Consider the following 23998-nt stretch of genomic DNA (forward strand, 5'->3'; position numbering starts at 1 on the left):
AAATGCATTTCATATTTAAAAAAAAAAGAGTTACAAACCTCCAGTTAGGAATTAAGTACAGCATAGGAAATATAGTAAATAATATTGTAATATACTTACTCTTGTGAATGTTTCATAATGTGTATGATTATCCAATCATTATATTGTACACCTGAAACTAATTTACTATTACATGTAAATTATAATAAAAAATTTTAGCAAAAAAGTTAAAACAAAACAAAAAACAAAAAACATGTTTGTGAATTAATTCATGTTTCAATATGCAGCAAACTATATCCATTTCATTGCTGTAGAGTATCTCATTATACAGATATACTACAATTTATTCACCTAATGTTGTAAAATGGCTATTTGAAACCATGCTGCTATTGGCATCCCTTGATGTTTCTTGGTATATGTGAGCATGCATTTCTTTTGGGTATACCAAGGCGTAAAAATGCTTTTGCAGATAATGCGAAACAGATATAATTATTGACATTCCCAGTAGCAGTGACCAGAGGAAAGTCAATGCCTTTATTATGGCTATAGCTTTCCATTGTCTTTTATTTTATTTTTTATAATTTTTGTAATGTTTATTTTTGAGAGAGAGACAGAGACAGAGACAGTGTGAGTGGGAGAAGGGCAGACAGAGAGGGAGACACAAAATCTGAAGTAGGCTCCAGGCTCTGAGCTGTCAGCACAGAGCCTGAGGTGGGGCTCAAAGCCATGAACCATGAGATCCTGACCAAAGCCTAAGTCAGGAGCTTAACTGACTGAGCCACCCAGGCACCCCTCCATTATATCTTTTTTAATTTATTAGTCTAGAGAATATATACCAATATTTCAGTGTTATTTAAATTTGTATTTTCCCTTTTTTGAGCATCTATTCATATGGTGTGGCTTTTTTTGTTTGTTTGTTTGTTGGTTGGTTTGTTTTTGGTAATTAAGATATTCTCTTTTTAAAGTGTCTAGTCAAATCCGGATGGCCAACAGGCACATGAAAAGATGCTCAACGTCGCTCCTCATCAGGGAAATACAAATCAAAACCACACTCAGATATCACCTCACGCCAGTCAGAGTGGCCAAAATGAACAAATCAGGAGACTATAGATGCTGGAGAAGATGTGGAGAAACAGGAACCCTCTTGCACTGTTGGTGGGAATGCAAACTGGTGCAGCCACTCTGGAAAACAGTGTGGAGGTTCCTCAAAAAATTAAAAATAGACCTACCCTATGACCCAGCAGTAGCACTGCTAGGAATTTACCCAAGGGATACAGGAGTACTGAGGCATAGGGGCACTTGTACCCCAATGTTTATGGCAGCACTCTCAACAATAGCCAAATTATGGAAAGAGCCTAAATGTCCATCAACTGATGAATGGATAAAGAAATTGTGGTTTATATACACAATGGAATACTATGTGGCAATGAGAAAGAATGAAATATGGCCCTTTGTAGCAATGTGGATGGAACTGGAGAGTGTTATGCTAAGTGAAATAAGCCATACAGAGAGAGACAGATACCATGTTTTCACTCTTATGTGGATCCTGAGAAACTTAACAGGAACCCATGGGGGAGGGGAAGGAAAAAAAAGAGAGAGAGAGGTTAGAGTGGGAGAGAACCAAAGCATAAGAGACTCTTAAAAAATGGGAACAAACTGAGGGCTGATGGGGGGTAGGAGGGAGGGGAGGGTGGGTGATGGGTATTGAAAAGGGCATCTTTTGGGATGAGCACTGGGTGTTGTATGGAAACCAATTTGACAATAAATTTCATATATTTTTTAAAAAGTTAAAAAAAATACAAAATACAAAAATAAAAAAATAAAAGAAAATAAAGTGTCCAGTCAAGTCCCCAACCCATTTGGAAGTAGGAGGTTGTGTGTTTTCTATAAACTTCATAATCTACAACCTAGATGAAGTTGATTTTGTTATCGACTCGAGGTAATTTATTCATACTGATGAATATCCATCCAGTTGACCGAGCAAAGTTTACTGAAAAAATTGCTCATACCTAACTTTCCTACAGGGGTCTCCTTCCCAGATCAAGTCTCCTTATATGTATGAGTCTGGTCCTGAATCTGTTCTATTTTATATTTGTCAATACCACACAGTTTTAATTACTATACTTTCATTCTAAGTTTGAGGTCTAATAGGACAAGTCCTATCAGGTATTCTTGGCCCTTTCACATATAAATTTTACAATCAGCTCATCCATTTCCATTATGCAATCTATAGAAAATTTGTTTGGGATTGTATTGAATTTAAGTATCAATTTGGGGAAAATTGATATTTTTATAATCTAGAGTTTTCCAATAAATGAACATGTGATTTCCTCTATTTAGAACTACTTTATTTTCTTTCAAAATTATCTTACCATTTTCTGTGTAGAAGTTGTGCCTATCTTCCATGATATTTGCTTTATAATTTTGTATGCATTACAATGGTTTCTTCTAATATATTTCATTTTCTTCTTTTTGAGGCTAATATACATAAATATACTTGATTTTTTATTTTTGCCATACCCATTTGCTAATTCCAATAATTCATCTGAAAAATTCTTCCAGATGTTTGTGATTATAATCATATCTTTAATAACAATGATTTTAATTCTTTCATTTGTTTTTTTTTTTTGTTTTTGTATCTTATTGCCCTGAAAAGGAATTCCAGTAAAATGTTGCATAGTACTGATAGTCATCCTCAAATCAGTCCCAATCTTGAATATCTTTCAATATTTCATCATACTTATTGGTAAGTATGTTATTTGCTGCAAGTTTATGTATAGTTATATTTTATCAGATGAAGTAAGTTCCTTTCTATTCCCACTTTGTTAAGTTTTGCTTATGTGTTTGTTCTAATCATAAAGGGCAAGTTTCTAAAATCGCCTTTCCTGAATTTATTAAAAATATGTTTTTATTTTCCTTTATTGTGTTAATGTGGTGAATTACATTAATTAATTTTCTAATGTTAAACTTTGCATTTTTGGAATAAAACCAACTTGATCATGAAACATGACCTTTTTAATTTATTGTTATATCCAGTTTGCTCTTTTTATGCTTATAAGTTTTTATCTATGTTTATAAGAGAAACTGACTTGCAATAGTCTTTTATGTAATCCTTTGTCAGTTTTGGTATGCACACCACATAAATTGAGTTGGAAGTATTTCCTAGTTTGTGTTTGTTTTCCATTCTCTGAAAGAGGATGCATAAGATTGTCATGATTTTCTCTTTAAGTAACTGGTAAAATTCACTCATGAAGCCATCTGGCCACAGAGCATATTTTATTTTCTGTAGAAAACTTCTAATAAGGAAGTCACTTTTTAACAGTTATGTACACTTAAATGTTTTATTTCTTCTTATTGTCATTTTTGTAAGAAGAATTTTCCATAAGAATGTGTGCATTGGATGTTATATTTTTAAATGTCTAGCATAAAGTTGTTTACAACAAAAGTATGTATTATTTGTAAGAGATTTAGTAATGACCTTTTTCCATTCCTGATTTATATCTTCTCTCATCAGTTTCCTTCAAAAACTAAAATTTATCAATTTTATAAACATTTCAAAGAATTAACATTTGGTTCTGTTGCATGTTTGTGTACTATTTCTTTAAATTCCTCTCTATCTGTAATTTTCTTCTTTCTTTGGTTTTCAAACTTTTCTTTTTTTGCTCTATTTTCTTTAGATTGATAGCTGATTTTTTTAAATGTTTATTATCTTCTTACATATGCATTTAAATCTATAAATATCCCTCTAAATTTCCTGAGCTGCAATCTGCAGTTTATATTTTCATTATCTCTCATAAATTTATACTTTCTTTGATAATTTCTTTTTTTGACTCAGAATCTATTTAGAAGTATACCTTTTAATTTCAAAAGATATTGAAATTTACTAGTTACCTTTTTGTTTTTGTTTTCATGCTTAATTTGCTCTGTGGTCAGATAACAGTCAACGTGACAACAATCCTTTGAAATTTGAAAGTACCTGTGGACTTTCTATATGAATTGACAGATAATCTATTTTGGTTAATGTTCCATATGCACTTCATATGTATTCATATTCTGCATATGTTGGAGTAGTGTTCTGTATCAGTGGCATCATGTTTGTTAATTGTGTTGTTCAAATATTCGACATTCTATCTTCTTACTGTTTTATTCTCTGGTTGGTTTTATCAGTTAATTAAGATAAGTGTGTTAAAATGTATCATAGATATTACAGATTTATTAAGACTTTTTGGTAGTAGTTGGTCAGTTATTTTTGTTTTAATACATATGTGTATGTGTTAGGTAAATATACAAATTTAGAATTACTATTCCTTCCTGATGAACTAAACCTTTTGCCATTGTGAAATATCCTTCTTAATCTCTATTAATGATTTTTGCCTTGAAGTCTTTGATGATAATAGTTACATAACCTGCTTTTTGGTTAATGATTGCATGGTATGCATTTTCCATCCTTTTAATTTTCACCTTTTTGTGTCCTTACATTTAAACTCTCTTAATTTGCATTTGGTGGGATTTATGTTTTATTTAGGCTGACAATTTTGTGTTTTTTAGAGTATTAACTCTATGTATAGTTAAAGTAATAGCTAATGCAATGTTTTCAAATGTAAAATCTTACTATTTCATCTAAGTATGTCTCACTTCCTCTTTGAATTTTTCTCTATTTTGCCTAATTTTGGGTTAATGGAAGTTTTTAAAAACTGTTTATTTCTTCCCTGTATTACCTGATATTATTTACTTTTAATATACTAGGGTAACACTAGAGATTAGAGCATAAGTTCTTAACATATAAAAATCTGACATAAAATGGTACTTTTTTTTTCCAGTCATTTCAAGGACCTCAAGACACTTTAATTCTATTTCCCAGTCTCATATCTTATAAGTTGCTATTGTTGTACATTTTCATTCTGTGTGTGTGTGTGTGTAAAACCCTAAAACATATTATGCATTTTATTTTTATAGTCAATATTCATTTAGATGTACCTTTTTGCACTTTTATCCTTTTTCTTCATATATTAAATTATTTTACTTCCTTCTGAAAAATACCCTTTGCAATTTCTTTTAGTGTGTTACTGTTATAGGTAAACTTTTTTTAAAACTATTTTTTCTGAAAATGTCTTTATTTCAGAAGGATAATTTCCATAGTTATAAAACTGTAGTTTAACCTTTTTGTCTTTCAGTACTTTGCCCGTATCATTTCAATGTTTTCTGGCTTCCATTGTTTCTGTTGCAAGATCTGCTGTCAAGCCGTGGCTCCTTTGAAAGTAATGTGTCTTTTTGCTCAATTGCTTTTGAGATCTTATTCTTTGTCCTTAGTTCTCAGTAGTTTTATCACAGTAGGTGTAATTTTCTCTTAATTTGTTTTACTTGACACTCCTGGGGAATCGTTGGTAATTTGTTTTTATATTTCAGATATTGTCTCTTCGAATATTGTTCCTTTTCAAACTCTCTTTAATATTCTCCTGGATATATTTTAACATATATGTTAGAACCTCTCTTTTTATGTATTTTTATCTCTTATATTTTCCTTCAATTTGTTTCTCTGTTCTGTATTTATGACTTTTTTCATCTGACCTATGTACGAGTTTCCTACTTTTGTTTTCAGCTGTACCTAATATGCTATTAAATTGTACAATGAGCTTTCAACTGTGGTAACAATACTGTTCAATTCTAACATTTTTTGAAAGTTCTAAAGTAGTTATTTTAGCTTCTAGTTATTTCTCATTGTTTGGTTTTGTCCCAGCTCAATGAATCAAGTAACAGTAAATTTACTAGAACCAAAGTGGCCCTAGACATCGGGCTTACCTCTCTGTATTTCTGACTTCTCTTATGTTCTGGTCTGATAAGTTCTCAATGTCTTACCAGAACTCCAGTGCCTTCAAGCATTAAACAAATATTTTATCTACATCATTCAGGGCTTTTTCCAACAGGATAGCTGGTTATACTACCTGTTCATCATTACCAAGACTGGAAATACAGAGTTGACTGACTTGCAATGTCCTCCTATGGTTATACGGTCAAGAATACACACACACACACACACACACACACACACACACACACACATTAAAATTTCCATATAAATAGAATAATTATTGCCTTAACTATGCTCATGGTATTCTCTTGCTATTATTTAAATATCCTTCACATCTGTAATTATATCCCTTTTCACAAATCAAATGTTAATGTAGTATTTTCTTCTTAATCAGACTTACCAAATTATGATATATAGATTACACAGATCTACATAGGTATTTTTATAGAAATAGTTATTAATATCATTGATAAATTCTACTGTTACTTTGTTTTGTACTACCTTGTCTGGTTTGGGTATCAGGCTGAGACTAGCCTATAAAATGAGCTGAGAAATGTTTCCTCCTCTTCTACTTTCCAGAAGATATTGTGTAGAACATTTGATGATTCTTTTTTTTTTAATGTCTCCTTATTTTTGAGAGAGAGACAGAGTACAAGTGGGGGAGGGGCAGAGAGAGAGGGAGACACACAATCCAAAGTAGGCTCCAGGCTCTGAACTGTCAGCACAGAGCCTGATGTGAGGCTTGAACCCACTAACTATGAGATCACGACCTAAGCTGATTGGACACTTAAATGACTGAGTCACCCAGGCACCCCAACATTTGATGATTCTTACTTAAAGATTTAGTAGTGTCCTTCAGTGAAGCCATCTGGGCTTGGAGAAGGCTTTTTCAGAAGATTTTAAATAACAGACTCAATTTCCTCAATAGTTATAGGACTTTTCAAATTATCTACTGCATGTTGAATGACTTGTAGTAATTTGTACTCTTTGAGAAATTGATCTACTTTATCCAAATGGTCAAATTTATGTTATGTAGAGTTGCCCATATTATTCCCTTATTATCCTTTTAAATTTTATAGAGTCTGTTCTATCCTGTTTTCATCATTGATATTGTTAAATCGTGTCTTCATTCTTTTTTCCTGTTAGTATTGTTAAAGGATTGCCAGTCTTATTGATCTTTTCCAAGAACCCAGCTCTTTCATTTTGTCCACTGTTTTAGTATTTTCAGTTTATCTGATCTCTGTTCTTTTATTATTTCCTTCTTGCTTTCCATTTATTTTGCTCTTTATTATTTTCTGTTTTCTTGAAGGTGGAAGCTTAGATTATTGATGTGACCTTTTTCTATTTTCTAATATAAAATCATTTTCTGCTATTTTAGTAAGGGACCATCTGATAGAAAGAGGAAAGCACTGTCTCCCATCCCTTACTGCTAAGGATACTTAGTAGTCCCAAGATGTGTTAAGTCTCTTTATGCACCACCACTAACTCTTCTGGGTTAGTACTTCCTTGAGTGTCAGAGAAGTTCCTATTACTGTCCCATGTGAAGGCAATATTTAGGGATTCTATGGATCCGAACGAGGTACATGAGTGAAGCTGGTCATCTTAGCAGTGGCTGGAACAATAGTTGCACACAAGAGATGTTCAACCTTGCCTCAGTATCTCAGATTTCTTCCATCTTTCTTTCCTCCACCTTGACCACACAGCTCCCATTCCCTGTGGCTTCTTGTGGTCAGAAAGTCTGTACACTGATAGAAACAAGGAGCAGAAAGGGAGGCTGGGTCATGCAGTTTTTTATCTGGGAACATTACCACATCCAACAAAGCAGGGGATGTATTTATAAGGGAGAAAAAATGATAATTGAAACCAGAAATTTCTGTCACAACTCTTAAGGAATGTGAAGTGGGAACAGGGTATCTTTGTGCCTTTAGCCTTCCTTTTTGAATGTTAAAATGTTCAATCTATGGTCATATCCCCCCAAGGCAGTTTTATTTCTTGCCTTCTAGTTTCCCATTCCCTCTCTTTTGTCCCTAGACCCTCAAATTCCTTTTTCTAAAAATACCCCAAAATTGATAACCTCCCAATTAATCATCCCTAGATGATTTTGCATTTTTGCCAAAAATAAGACTTCAAGAGGGTATGAAGCTCTCAAGGTGGAAAATCAGGCCTTCATCAATGTTTAAACAGAGAAGATATACAGAAAGAACAGACAAGGTGATTCAACACTAAATGTTGTCTATTCTTTCTGTGTTAAGACTAGAGCTGCATTTTGATGGGGGCACAAAGCTATTATCTTATCCTAAACACTGTTTTGTGTTTCTGTTAACTCCTGTATAACATATTTCCAAATCTTTATGTCAGCTTCTAAGAAGAGGCCAACTATGCTCATTTGGATCCCAATTTCATTTTTTAATGAAATATCTGCAAACAAATAAAAAAGAAGCATACACTTCTTGTACTCTTAGAAAGTACAGAGCAGGATATTAAGTCCTTTTATTCCCACCATCTCTGCTCTGAGTTCTTCTGTCTGCTCACTGAAAATGGAGATGGGCAAAAGACAGGCAGTATACAAATAAAGAAGAATCAAAAGGCCTGAAGAAAGACTCATGGACCCCTGTCTCTTAGATCAGGAATGGTCAACATCTGTCTCAAGACTGTTGACCAGTCTGGTTCCTCCTTCCATCTTATCCAAGTGACATGTATTTTAATAACAAGTTAAACTCATTATGTGAATTGCACAATTCTATCAGAATATTGTTATCCCATGTAAATGCCATTAGTTCCACAAATGAACTACTCTATGTGAAATTGCTTAGAAAACTATAAAGCACTTTACAAATGGAAGAAAAATTCTAATGTCCAAGAGAGAAAAACATTATACTAAACTGAAACCATAAAATGCTAAAGTACTCACTGACGCAGCTCCAATTCACAACCTCACCCTTTTTGTGTGAAAAGGTAAAGGGAAGCAAAGTGTTTTCTTTGTAAGTCCCATTTCCATGACTAACACGTAATTTTCTTTTTTCTCATTTCTTCTTTTTTGAATTGTTTTCCTATCTTACTTGACATTTTTTAATATCCTTTCTGTCTTCTTGGAAGTGCCATTTTGTTGAAGGGGGAGGTGGGGTTATTTTGGGGGGAGGGGAGTTTTAAAATATACTGTTAATGAATGAATGGACAACTAATTACTTACTAAATGCATTAATTCAAATCTGGATCTGAAAATGCTTCAGAATTAGTTTGGGATATATGTGCACATCCTTGCTTATATTTGCAGGGGGCACAATACATGATACACGGATTCCATTTGTTTATAAGAAAGTTTTTTTTCCCTTTTTTATATAAACCTGTCCAAAAAAACCCCAAACAGACCCAAATAAACAATCAAACAAAAAACAACAACATAAAATCTCAGTGCAGGCTTATCTTACTTTACAAACTATATTATTAAAAAAGATAAATTTCTTAGTTATGCTACTCATACATTGATTTCATTCTCTTTCACTTGTCCTCCCTCACTCTCTCCCATCTTTCTCTCTCTCTCTCTCTCTCTCTCTCTCTCTCTCTCTCTCTCTCTCTGTCTCTCTCCCCCCCCAAATGTGTTCTATGTACGTAGGTAGGAGGATTATAAATGAACTGTACATCAAGTGAACAAACACACAGCTTCCAGTCAATGTATCACAATAGTAATTATTCCCCAGACCTAGCTGACTTCTAAAAATGCTTTTATTTCTGTTTTCTCCAACCTCATTTCTTCTCATTAAATAGGAAGCCTACCAGAGTATTTTTCTCTCAGTATGGAGACTGGATTTTTCACTTAGTTCAAATAAGAGCTCTGGTATAAACTGCCTTTTAATAGCAATGATAATTTTAGGGGTCCAACGATAGATATTTTGAATATATAAGTTTCCTCTGATGTAAATTAGTCAGTGACAGGGTTCCATTAGCATTCATATTTGCAGATAAGTATTACATTCTCCTAGACATTTCTGAAATCTTTGTACTCAGATGATGGCACTGCCTAAAATATGGCCTCTCCCACTAAGGCTCTCCTCTTTGGGGAGACCTTCCAAGAACTTAACATCAGTCTTTCTGCTAAACAGAATTCCCCGTCTGTAATAGTCCCGTATCTTTTACCTGTTTGCTAGATCAGTGCTTCAGTGGCATTATGAGTCAAAACCACATCTTAATTGTCCTTAACCATTACACTGCAAATATTCCATATATTTGTTTCAAGTAGGTGCGCCCTTCCTGATTTATACATGCCCTCTAAGATTTAGGGGGGAAAAATTGAACTCAAACACCATTCTTCAGCAGGACTCATTTCCTTAGTGAAACCTAGATTAGTCCATGTTATGGACTGAGTCGTGTCCCCTCAAAATCCTTATGTTAACACCACAATCCCCAATGTGACTATATTTGGAGATAAGGCATTTAAAGGGAGAATTAAGGTTAAATGAAGTCATAAGGATGAGACTTAAATCTAATATGGCTGAGGTTCCTAAAAAAAGAGAGAGACATTAGGGGTGTGTGCACACAATGGAAAGACCTCGGGAAGATGTAGTGAGAAGTACGCCATTTAGAAGCCAAGAAGAGAGGCCTCAGGAGAAACCAACCCTGATGGTATCTTGATCTTGGACTTCCAGCCTCCAGAACTATAACAGAGTAAATTTCTGTGTTTCAGCCACCTCATCTGTGGTGTTTTGTTATGGAAGCTTTAGCAGACTAATGCAGTCCATTTCAAGATTTTGTAACTAGGTTGCAGGTTGTAAAAACTAAAACAAAACAAAACAAACAAACAAAAACAAAAACCACCAAGATCTTTACTCTCATAAGGAATGCAGGGACACTGTTGTCTAATGACTGGCCCACTCTTCCTTCCATAGGATTCATAATTTGTCCAACATCCTTTTCTCCTAGTGTGATAACATATCAGCCGCCTGGCCATGGGAGTAACATGGGATCCAGAGTAAGCAAATTACAGCACCCTTTACCTTGGCAGGTGATCGTTCTGGGAATAAGCTGACACTGAACAGATCAGAGCCTCTCTCTGTTTTATATTTTTCCTAAAACTGAGCTAAAAAAAAAAAACTTTCTCATATGGGCATGAGGGTGTGAAGATGTAAGCCTACAATGTGGAGAAAAAGCCCCTCCACAGTAGGAAAGAAGAAACCCAGAAGGCAAAAAGAAACACACATTAGAAATGGGGAAGGGGCAGAGGAGAGCAAGAGAAATAAAGAGATACCAGCACTAAAGTCTCAGAATCAAGGCATCCATGAGATTATCCTTCCCTTTCCACTCTTTGTTTATGGAAATAAATACGTTCTTTTTTTGTGCTTAATTTATTTTGTTTCTCTGTCATTAGAAGTCAAAGAGTCCTTCTAGTTTACAATTACAAAGAATATGAAAATTATTCTTCCTTATCTTTTTTTCCTATTTATGATCTGCTTCCTGACCTCCCTTCCATTTGCTAATTCACCACTCTTCGGGGGCTTGGCCAGGAAAGCAGAGAGAACAAAATGGGGGAAATCAAAGAGAATAAAATAAAAAGAGAAAAAAGCAGAGAACTAAATGATATTTCCTCTTATAGTTTACAGCTCTGAAGTCATTTCAGTCCATTCAGAAGTGGGAAACAATAATTAAAAATCAAAGAACTAGGGCATCATGCCTAGACAGTCAATTCATAGTTCCTGAGCTCAGGCTCTATAGATATTTCCTCAGGGCCTCCCTCCATAGCATTTCAACCTAAGAGATTTATTAATATTCCTTCTTAGCATCCTCCCTGTAGTCATTCAGTTCCTGGTATCCACACAGCTGCCGAGGGGTCCACAGACCCCTGTAAAGGTACCGTACTTGTTTCAAGCAGCTCGCTGCCTACGAAATCTTTATCCTTCCTGTTAACCCCCTTGCACCATAAACTTTGGAACTTTGTCTTTTTATATCCTTCTTGATTCTCCCCCAAATAAAACATATCAGTTTTGTAGCCTATTCCCTTAGGGGTCCACTCAGTGACCGACTGGTACTAATTTGGTCAAGTACAGTGAAGATGTTACTGGTTGCTGATGGATTGATATTTTATTCTTCCAGAGAACGTTTACATTTTTATGGCGGCCTCAAGCAAAAGATGGTAACCGCATGGGGATTTCTGATGTAGGTGTGCAACGAATATGTGGGAACTGGTGGTATTTTAGCACCCCTCCATTCACATCATGTACACATTGGCATGTCTACACATCTGGTCAGTCCTGCCCTTGGGGTGATTTCACATGTACCAACAAAGAGCTTTCTTTTCTGTAGGAACCATTTGCCTTCCTCTCCCCCAAACGACCTTCTCTTTCCTCCCTCTGGCTGATACCATTGTTCACCTTCCTTTGCTCTATTATTGCCTTTGCCAGTGTCTATAGTTTTATTAACTCAGTAAATTTAGATTCTCTTAAAGAGCATATCAAAAGTTCAAGCCATGCCACACAGCCCTAGAAACAGTTCTTGAAACAGAAATGATGACTCCAAAGTTATTTCAGGTAAGAACTAGCAAATGTCATCAGAATGTTCCTGGTCATTTTATTGGCTTTAATTGAATAGTTCCCCTAGAAATCTATGGTTTACTGGGACCAAAGATAATATGGGAATGTTAAACGGCAGGAACAGGACTCACAAGAAATGCAATGTGGGCAATTACATTAAAATTTTGGTGCTGCAATTTAAGCAGAGCCTTGAAAAATAAAAGGGTGTCTTCAGAAGGTGCTGAAAAGACGTAAGGCAACCACGCTCCACGAGCCCTAGAGGAACGGCAGTGAAGAAGGCGGATGGAGACACGGAAGCTGTTCTCAAGTTCTGAGGGTACATTATCTAAAAGGCAGAGCAGAGTGATTCCGGACTGCCTCACAGGACAAAAGTACAATCAGTGGGGAATTACATTACAAAGAGGAAGATTTTTTTTTTCTCATTTTAAGGGAGGCCCTCCAACAAACAGTGTTGTCCAGCAGTGGAATTGCGCTGCCCTCCAAAGTCATCACTGATAATATCTGAAAAGGGTCTAAACGGCATCACAGAACAGCTTACTGCTCTTTTAGGCTAGACAACTTCTGAGAGTCCTGAACCACTTGATTCCACCAACTTCGAAAACTGTCAGCACCGGCTTATCTGGCTCACCTACACGGCGGGGGGGGGGGGGGGGGGGAGTTCTGGCAACAGGAAGAGGAGGTGAGAAACAGCACGAAGAGTCAGGAGAGGCAGAACTGCCGACCTGTCACCTGTTGGCAGTTTTAGTCTTTTGACTGGCTTCAGCCTGTTGGCTACTCACCTGCCCATCTATTCTCTAAATGAAGTATTCCAGCAATTGAGTTCAAGTCAACAAGCATGGATGCTGTGCTGCTATAAATCATCAGTCCCTTCCTCCCTGAGCCCTTCAGTGGAAGGAGTAATTGGTTAATTGCCAGAGTTGTTAACAAGAATTAAGAATGCAAGGGAATTGGCTAGGAACGCAGATCCGTTGCAATATGGTTAGAACAAACGTGTTTGTAAAGCGGCAGTCATTTAGAAATACGCACACCTAAGTCAAAACCAATGAGTCTCAAAGTCCTTTATAAAAGTGCTGAAAATCCCTGGGTCAGTGTTCCCTTCCTCAAGGGGCTAGCACTTCCTCCCTGGGTCCTTTCCCTGTACCTTCCAGCTGCAGACTCTGCAGCAGTTTCCACGGTCCTCTCCCTCTGTACTCTCTTCTGACAGAGTCGTCTCCCCTACTCTACTTCTCTTTAGAGACATCCCATCTTACGTATTTCAATTTTCTCTATCAAATGAATGGATGAAGAAGAATTTTCATAAAGGATGAGACAAGATGTAACATACCACTGCCCATAAGGTCCACATCCACAGATATGTGCCTTCTAGGGATAATCAGTCTGCCTTAGTTAAGTGGAGGTAATATACCAGTTCTGTGCTGACTGGGACTCCTGAGCATTGCTGGGTATCCTGCAGGTAATCTATGGGTATTTTTAAGCAGCAATAAATCTAAGGCCACCCTTCCTTATGTTTGTACAGCATTTTATGTTTTTCAAAGTACTTCCTTTGTCTTATTTGCTTTGATAACAGTATAAAATACAAAGAACAAGTGTTATGAGTCCTATTTCCAAGATGAGAAAGTTGGGACAGAGAGTGGTTAAGTTACAAAGCCAGTACTTAATCTCCAGATTTCCTATCTCCCACATCCTATCATACTTTCCGTATCCTACCTTCACTAATGGGTTAACCTCTCTGCTCCAAATATCTGTAGCACCCATTGTTTTGTTACCATGAATTCTCTTCAGAATCGTGCACAGAGTAGGGAGTGTGTGTGTGTATGTGTGTGTGTGTGTTGGAGGAATTGTGGAGCATAGTGTTTGGGGCCAACCTGGAGCTAGTCCAGTGTATGCTTCTAGAGTAGATATGGAAACAAGTCCAAGAGAAGCAAAGGTCAAACACATGTTAGTGGATTTACAAAGAGGGTGGTTTCCATCTTCCCAAACGGTCAGAGGTGGGAGCCATATGTTGGCATCATCATAAAACCAAGGCATCTTATCTAGAAAGGATTTTTGAAGATGATTTGATAAAAGTGAGTAATGTATCACCAAAGCTGTTGAAATGCAAATGAGTCGAAGCACATGCAAGGGTCATACCAGTGAAAACTGAGATGCCAGGGCCCGTGCAAGCAGCAGGCCAGGAACAGAAAACAGTCACAGGAGAGATTATCATTACGTAATATAATTAAGTTGCAGGGTTCTCATAAATTGCCATATAGATCCCATATGTTATATAACATACAGGGGTGAAAACTCCCACAGAATGAACTGATTAATAAGAGAATTCCAAGTAGAGGTGACTAAGACAATGGTTTTCTCAGCTGCTGAAGATCATTACCATTGTTTAGACTGAAGCAGACATAATCATATGTCCAGATTTTCTAAGACTGTCCTGATTTGGTGTCATTTTTTTAAAAAGTTATTTGCTAAACAGAAAACTGATTGTGAAACATTTTACAGCTATGTTTCTTAGTCTGTTCCTTCCACTGTAACAAAATACCATAGACTAGATGGCTTAATCGACAGAAATGTATTTTCCACAGTGTTGGAGGCATTGAGGGTTCTGGCAAGAACCCTCTTCCTGCTTTGCAGATGGCCATCTTCTTGCCATGTCCTCACATGGCCAAGAGAGAGAAACAGGAAGCAAGCTCTTTAGTGTCTTTCCTTATAAGGGTGCTAATCCCATCATGACAGCTTCACCTGGACCCAGTTACCTCCCAAAGGCCCCATCTCCAAATACCATCACCACTTTGGGGACTGGGGTTTCACCATATGCATTCTGGGGAACCACAAATACTTAGTCCACAACACTATGTACGTCTTTTCAGATAATAACTTTTCCAATTAGAATGAAAAAAAATCTTTGATCAGACTTCATATCCTAATTTTAGAAAAGAATATTTTAATCTAAATAAGGAGACTAGTGGATCTCTTTTAAAAATGTCCAAGATCTGGAGTTAAGGAGACTTTCTGGAAGAAATGAGGGGTCTATGTCCCCAGCAAGACTCAGTAAGAGAGAAGGACAACGTGGCACTGAGTATATGAGGTCTGGGCTGAGCAAGACGCATCAGGTTATACAGGGGAACACAGGTTCTGACACACAGCATGTCTAAGGTAGGAAGGCCCAGCCTGGAACTGGGTTGTCTGTGCCTTGGGTGTGGTGGCTCTGTGTCCCAGCCTAGCCTCCATGATACCTGTCTCTTAGTTTTGTGGAGAGCTCAGAGGATATAACTTATTACTGTAGAAGCCTTTTAGTGAAATACTCCTGAAGTCTTTGGACACAGACAACACTGCCTGAAGCCCCTATTATAGTGGAAGGAACCAATGGAGAGGGAGGCCATCTTGGCCACTTCTTCAAAGATAAGCCTGGGGGCCCTCTGGGCTCCAGGGTCTCCCTCACTTCAGTGAGAAAAAGAACTCAAAGGCATAGCAATATCCAGGCAAAGCCCAGGTTGCAGCAAGAGATGTAGGCGGTAGCAACCCCCAGTAGAAATGGACTTCTTGATGGAAACTCCTAGAAGTACTGGTGGTATGTGGGGCGGTATGCTTCCTGGGAGGCAGAGAGCCTGTGTACTGGAGCCAGAGAAATTGTGATGCTACATAGAGGCTAATGAGAAAAGGGGAAATTTAGATTATAACATGCAGGCTCAATAAAAGTTAGTGATTTAACTGATTCATTGATAGACTACTTCACATAATTTCAGCACTAAATATTGAATAAAGCCATTAAAAGGAAGAAAGTAATAAATATGCACCCTTACGTTCATTGCAGCATTATTTACCATGGCCAAGATATGGAAGCAACCCAGGTGTACATCCATAGATGAATGGATAAAGAAGATGTGGCATACCTACACAATGGAATATGACTCAGCCATAAAAAAAGAATGAAATCTTGCCATTTGCAACAACATGGATGGATCTACAGGTTATAATGCTAAGTGAAGTAAGTCAGTCAGAGAAAGACATACCATATGATCTCACTCATGTGGAATTTAAGGGAGAAATAAAAAAAGAGACAAACAAAAAAAGGCTCTTTTTAGAAAAAGATTTATTTTGAGAGACAGAGACAGAGAGAGACACAGAGAGAGAATGAGCAGGGGAGGGGCAGAGGGAAAGGGAGACACAGAATCTGAAGCAGGCTCCAGGCTGTGAGCTCTCAGCACAGAGCCCGATGTGGGGCTCAAACCCATGAACTGTGAGATCATGACCTGAGCCGAAGCCGGGCGCTTAAACGACTGAGCCACCCAGGCACCCCAAAGATTCTTAAATATTGGTAGCAAACTGGTGGTTGCCAGAGGGGAAGTGGGCAGGGGGAGGGGTGAAATAGATAAAGGGGATTAAGAGTGCACTTATTGTGATGAGCACTGGGAAATGTATACAATTGTGGAATCATTACACGGCACACCTGGAACTAATATAACACTGCATGTAAAAAAGATACTGGCCTTTGTATCAGTTTATCTAAAAAGAACTTTGAGAAATAGATCCCATGGTTAGAGATCTACCTCTGGCATATTGATCAGGACTGTTCTATATCAAGAAAATACTCAAATGTCCACTGGAAGGGAAGGAGAGGCATGAACAATAAACCATTTAAATGTGAGAAACATCGGAGAAGAAAACATTCATTTCAGAACCTCTAACTTTACTGGTTAGTGGTTAGTGGCCTGTTCTTGAAGAAACTTCATGTATCAATTTGAGTTTTGTGTTTCTAAGAACCCCAGTGGCTGCTTGTCATTTCTTTGTAGCCTCTTTCTGCTGGAAGACCATGTTTCACTGAAGGATGCTTAGGGACTGACTGCATGCTACGTGCTGGGTCACCCTATTTACCATCTTCTCCCCCATAGTTATCCTGCTCCATCTAACAGAATAAGGTCACAGATCCCAGTCCCAGTAGGGTTTATACCCACTCTCTGTGTGTTCCTGAATTTGTGATCTCTCGATGCCTTGAAGTTTCTCTCTTTTTTTTTTTTAAGTCTCGAAGTTTCTAAAGGAATATTGTCTTACTTTCTAACTCCCATTCCTAGGTTCAAGCAGTTAGACTGGAAGCTATCTGGAGAGGGTGGGAGGGAAGGCATCACTAAATTGGCTCTATTCCAGGTATTTCATCATGTCCAAGGACGTGCTTGGTCAGTGCCATTAGTAAGTCGCTGCTACGTCATGAAGTGAAAAATACATACTGTCACTATAGGAACCGCTATGCTAGCAATACAGAGTTTCCGTGGGCTAGACACGGGGCCAGCATCAATGCAAGAGCATCGCAGACTAAAGACTGGTTGCAGAAAGAGAGTTTCCATCACACTTTGTTGAGTTTCCATTCTCGCTCTGTAAGTAAAGAACCAAGTTTGCTCCCAGTGCTCAGATTCTTGGCCTCCCACATGGAAACGGAATCACAAAGACATGTGTGTGTGTATGCATATAGACGTATGCTTGTATTCCAAACTCAAGAGAAAGAAAAAAAACTTCCCCAGATTTTTCAATTCCTGTAAGGATTGTAGTTTACTATTTCTGGATTTGGATCATTGAGTTCCCTGGATTATTAAACATAGCAAAAAGCCATCTGCAATGAATCGGGCTTGCTCCTCTAATTGAGTCATGCTGTGAAGCCCTTTACTGTTTCCCTCACTTCATTGCCGAATATTTTTTTCAAGAATGATAGGAAATACATTTTTTACTACTAATGCCACCTGCAGGTTAAAGAGAAACTGTTGCGAGATACTTGAAATCCTCACAGCACACTGTAATGTGTACCTCCACAAGTCTGCAAACCTTGCCAATCAGCAGGAACACAGTCTCATTTCATTGACGACGTTCTTTATCAAAGATATGCCTTTGCAATCACCATTGCAGCCACGCTTCTCTCTTCACTCAACACTCAGGCCAGCTGATACTTACATCTAGGAACATGTATAGAGTCATTTCCTAGGAAATAATTGCTTTGGGCTACTTCATGCAACAGCATCCCAGTGCCGTTGTAATGTGTCTCATGTCACAGGTAAAGGTGCTATGAGAGTTATCCTCAATCAATTAGTTTCCATGTGAATTATTTCCTGGGTCAATCGATCATTCCATGCAATTGCTGTTACTTGCGTTCACTGTGCTAAGTGAATTAGCACACGCTGTGCCATCTACATGTCTTATTTTCTAAGCTAGGTGAGGATTCTTAAGGAGAGATATTGTTTCCCACTCTAATTAGCTCCTTCTTATTATGACTGACATTACCGTTACTACATTATGATTATTAGTCATAGTAGATAAACTTTGCTATCAGTTTATTATAAATTACGCTTCAGTTTCTGGCCCTAGTGATGGTATATTCCCAATTATCTGAGAAGCACAAATCTAAGAGGAAGGGAAAAATACACCCATCAACATTTTTACACATATTTTTGGCTAGTCAATGTTGCCAAACAGGATAGTAGCTCCCCGTTTTGTCACCAGCAGATGGAGGCAACTTCCAATGTGTGCACTTGTGGCGTGACGTCATACGGAATATGATGACGACATAACGTGGTGACAGGGACAGCAGGAATAAGGTGGGGAAATACTTCTTGACCAGACAGGCAGGTGGGGAGAGCTCCGGTATCTACTCTGCTTCTTAATGAGATTATTATACCTGAGCGCAGAGATGAAGAAATAGAGCTGATTACCTTAGTGTCTCTGACAGGCCACCTTAAATGGACACTCAGATCCCAATTGTGGAGCCACTTTTTTCCTGAGGAATAATAATATGAGGACATAGAAGAGATGGCTGAAAAAATCCCATCCTTTCTAGAAGGACTTGTATAATGTTAACAGGAAAATCTCCCCACAGCTGAGAGAGAATGTAGGACAGATATGTGTTTTTTTCTGTTTTCCTTTTCCTTGGCTGAGTTTGCAAAAGAGCCCCTACCTCTAATTTCTCTAGTTTCTGCAGCTAAGAAACTAAAAGTGGTTTTCCCAAAATGTATAGCATTGTCCCTGGCTGCACACAGCTTTTAGGAGTTTACTCCTGAAGTTTAAGCTGAATACCATGGAAGCCTCATTCAGCCTCTGGGTGCTACCAATGACCACATGCTAAAGCGTGATTCAGACTTCACTGGGAAGAGGAAAAAGGTGTAAGATATACCAGAGAGTTTGACGTTTACTGAAAGTTTCACCTTGCTCCTTCCTAGGAAATAATCGTCTCTCTAGATCTACTGACGCTATTGAGATTTGGGACTGGACAAGTCTTTGTTGTGGGCCACGGGCAGGGAAGCTGTCCTGTACACTGTAGGGTATTTAAACAGCACCTTCAGCCTCTACCCACCCTCCCCAGATGCCAGTAACATTCCCCTAGTTCGGACAACTAAAAATATCTCCGGACATTGCCATCTAGGGGTGGAGTCAAAATCCACCTCCCCCCCCCCCCCCCCCCCCCGTCCACTTCATCTGAGAAACTCTACTATACCCTCTTTGAGCTCTTTGGACAGAGGGAGCATATCTGATTCATCTTTATAACCCAGCCTGGCACAGGGAAAATGCCGGACAAAGAGTAAATGTTCAATGAAGTTTGACCGCAATTATGTAAGAGTGAAGAAGTGAACACGACAAATGTTGGAAGTGACTTCTTTCACTCTTCACCTGAAAGAAGCAAAGGATGCCTTTCTCTTCAACCATTCTGGCCACTTTCACAGAGAGACCGACATGAAAGATCTCTCCTGTTTATTTAAATTAAAACACCACTGTCACTGTCACTGTCACTGTCACTGTCCCTGAAAAGTCAGCTCAATATAGACAGAGCAGGGGAGGGGGTGCTTGGACAGAAGGAAGAAAAAGAAAGCACATAGACAATTTAATTGTGAGGAAGTTAAAAAAGTCTTTGCCAAGTAATGAAATTATTAATTGCAATTCATGTCAGTTTTTGCAACAGCCATGTGAATGGATGGACAGGCTGTTCAGCGGTATTTCTGGAAGGAATCGTACATTTTAAAAACGAGGCGTTGCTGGAGGAATACTGTGTGTGTGAGGACTGGCAGAAGGGTACACCCCTATAACTTCACAGGGCAGTAACAGAGAGTCTGCTGTACCTTCCGACCAGATGTCACTTAGGGATCAAAAGGGCATCACATTCACCCAAGTCGTTGTCCTCTGCGAGATCAAACTCTCCTTCTGTGCCTGATGCAGGATCTTCTATTGGAGGCAGTTTACATATTTCTCTGTTTAAAAATATAGGCAGCTACTTCCTTCTTCCTACAAATGCTCTTATCGGTTTTGAATTACAGAGATCTATTTTGAGATGAACACATTGAACAAAACCTTCATCCGCGTGTGCGTGTGTCTGTGTGTGTGTGTTTTTATTTCCCAACATGGCGGTAGAAGCTTATGCCTGCTATCTGCATAAGTCTTTTGTGTATTGCTAATGGAGTGCTGGAATTGTAGCAGCCCTGAGCAGGGAATACATGTGAGCAACAATATGCTGAGAGACCCCTCGGTGGAATCTAATCTGTTCCAGCTCATGCACTCCTCAGAAACTATTTAACTTTCATTAAACTGTGTTTGATATCAGCTAAATAGGATGCATACGGCTCCAATATAGCTCATATGGTCGCATTCATTCGATCACAGCAGTGCTTTTTTCTTATATTTCCCCCCACTTGTGTCAGTACCCAGTATAGCTGGGTAAATAGGAGACCTTTGAAGATGTAGTTAGTACTCAGATTTCTTTATTCTTTTGTGCTGGTTTCTTAGTGTTGAAACAGTGATTCATGTATGTCGCAGACAGCCTCCATTAATTTCATGTAATGTAGCTTTTATCTCGTAGCTGGGACAACTATCTTCAGCATTCTGTCGCTTGAGCATCCCCGGCTCTGTCCCAAGTCCTCTCTGTGTTTCCCGTCTCCCTCCAGGTCCCCGATACTCTCCATGGCTCCTCTTTCTTCATGGAAAATTATATTCATTTAGAGCCACTGTTTGTTTTTTGTTTTTTTTTTTTTTGTTTGTTTTTTCCTGGTTGTTGTAGCATAAGGACAAGTGAATAAACAGGTTAAAATAAGTAGGAAAAAGGAATGCGGGGTGAGATGTTCAGTCTGGGTAACCTTTTCTTTCTGAAGGGAAGAAAGAAAAGCTACTGGAATGAAAACATCCATCCAAGCAGGAGAGCAGTTTATGCCCCCATCCCCCGCTACACACACACACACACACACACACACACACACACTCTCTCTCTCTCTCTCTCTCTCTCTCTCTCTCTCTCTCTCTATTCAAAGGACACTAATTTGTTTATGAATACAGCACAGTAGGAGTACACAGTTTCCCAGTTTCTGGGAAGGAAAGGGCCAGAGGATTTACTAACTGGAGCTGTTGAAAAGTTTTAATGATCAAGTATACATAACACACACACACACACACACACACACACAGGGGGCGGGGGAATTGGATATTTTATCAATATGCTATCGGCCATGTACACATCATCTTTTACTTGCACAACACCTTTTCTCCTTAATAATGAGAAAGTGTTAAGCATTTCACCTTTAAAAATATTAAGGGGATACGGATATCTCTGTGTTATCCTCACTGATATTTTTTCAATTATGTTTTATTAAGTCCAAAGGAATAATCACAATTTTTTTAGATCACTTAAGAGAAACTACATGGGGTCTTTGGTACGGGGAACCCAATTATTTAGGATATTATTTTGTGAACCTTTTTCATTTTATTAGTATACCAGAGGGTTTTCACATTCTCAAGGAGAATCCAGCTATTATTGCTTTTTTGGAAGAAATGTCTCACTGGGGCAATTAATTCTATACATTAACACCAGTCACAGTTGTGCTGTATATTATTAAAATTATAAAGGCAAAACCCCACATTTTATCATTCAGTTCAGAAAGCGGTCATTTATGTGTGCGTGTGTGTGTGTGTGTGTGTGTGTGTGGTGTGTGTGTGTGTGTGTGTGTGTGTGTGTGTGTGTTAGCGCATAAGCTACTCCACATGTAGCCCTCACTGTGTAAGAACTTTGCAGAGCCCTGTGCTAATTTGGGTATGTTCTTTCTGCACATGCTGACCGTTCACAGCAAGTAAAAGGGGGGTAAACAAGGTGAATAGGCAGGCGGCTTTGGAGCCCGCCTCTGTCTGTCTCTGCCACAGTTGAGGGATGTTATCCATTTAACTTTGTTGATGAGCACATGTAATTAAGATGCTGTGCTTTAATGTTTGATGCTGAGACTTGAAAGGGTGATTTAAAAAATTTATTTAGATAAGCATATTGACGTTTTTAGTATATATTATTAATCTTATTAATAGTATTAACAAAGGCTAATTGAAAATGCATCATCTATAATTATATTAGTCTTCATTTTAGTACATTTTTGTCAGAGTAAACTAGAAAGGAGTAATTAATGTGCCACTGTTATTTACCCCTGTTTGTATTAAAGCTGGTGTTACACAATGTTAGAGATGAATATAGCCTGATTTCACTGAATGCCACGGAGCACACCATTCAGGAGTAGTAAAATAAGCAGCTGTGTTTTTCCTGTCCTCGGACCTAAAAATAAAATCAACTTCAGGATTGCAGGATAGGTGTGCGGGAGAGGGAGACAGGGAGTCTCCAGACTACACTCGCCCATGCTGTTACTCTGGGCTGCCCTTTTCCTCCCCTCAGTGGTAGGCTCAGGGATCCATGACTGCTCAGAATCTAGAGTCCTTGCACCTTATCAGTTGAAGAAATAAACACAGAAAAGCATGCCTCAATGCTTCTGATCCCAGGGGTCATCGATGCCGGTTCCACTGGGATAGGGCAAAGAAATGATTTTACATTCATCAAGGATAAATCCAGGACTAAAGTTGAACCATCATAATACACTGGCTCAGTCTTGACTATGAAAAGAGAAAACTATAACGATGGTCTAAAGAATATCATCCTTAAAAAATCAAATTCCCAAAGGTAGACTTGACACTTCCAAGCTCCGTACCCTGACCCCACTCCCCTCCCTGCACACATTCACACAACACAACACACACAGAAGTTTCCCAACTTACACAAGAAAACAGCCCCTTCTGGCTACCATGTGCAAAAAACAAATGAAAAACCCTAAAAGAAAGCAAGCAGGGGAGACTTAAGTTAATGTGGAATTAACCACTTTAAAATGTTCTCCCACCCTAACTTTTATGGTTGTCTTTCTGAGGTCAGCCATTTCCTGAGGCAGGCAGGGAGGGCACAGCACGGGAGGGGTGGAGCGGGTGTGTGAGATGGAGGTGCACAGGGATGGCGATGAATGGCACATATTTTAATCAGGTAGAGCCAAGACCGCGATGGCTGGGATTCCAAAGCTGGGCTCTGGGCTTTCTCCTGAGCTCTAATAAAAAGCGTGGCATATTGGTTGCAGTGGCTGCCAAGTGCTATGTCCGTGCCCTCTCCACAGTGGCCAACCACAAACATGCTAGCTAGAAGCTCTCAGGGGGCCCCGTGTGTGCTGTTCCTACACGGCTAACATATGTATCGACACCTGAAAGCTACAGCCTGCCACGTCGCCAGGACCCCACTTGCCTACCTTTGCTCCTTGGTCACCAAGGGTTAATTTTCTAATGGCTGCCTTGCTGCTGAAGCTGGCCAAGTTTTTCATCGCCTGCAGAGCACCACAAGCTGTGATTTGGAGCCAGAAAACACCATTAATTTTCTAAATAGGAAGGA

This window comes from Prionailurus bengalensis, chromosome A3, assembly GCF_016509475.1.
Source record: "Prionailurus bengalensis isolate Pbe53 chromosome A3, Fcat_Pben_1.1_paternal_pri, whole genome shotgun sequence".
NCBI classification, from domain to species: Eukaryota; Metazoa; Chordata; class Mammalia; order Carnivora; family Felidae; genus Prionailurus; species Prionailurus bengalensis.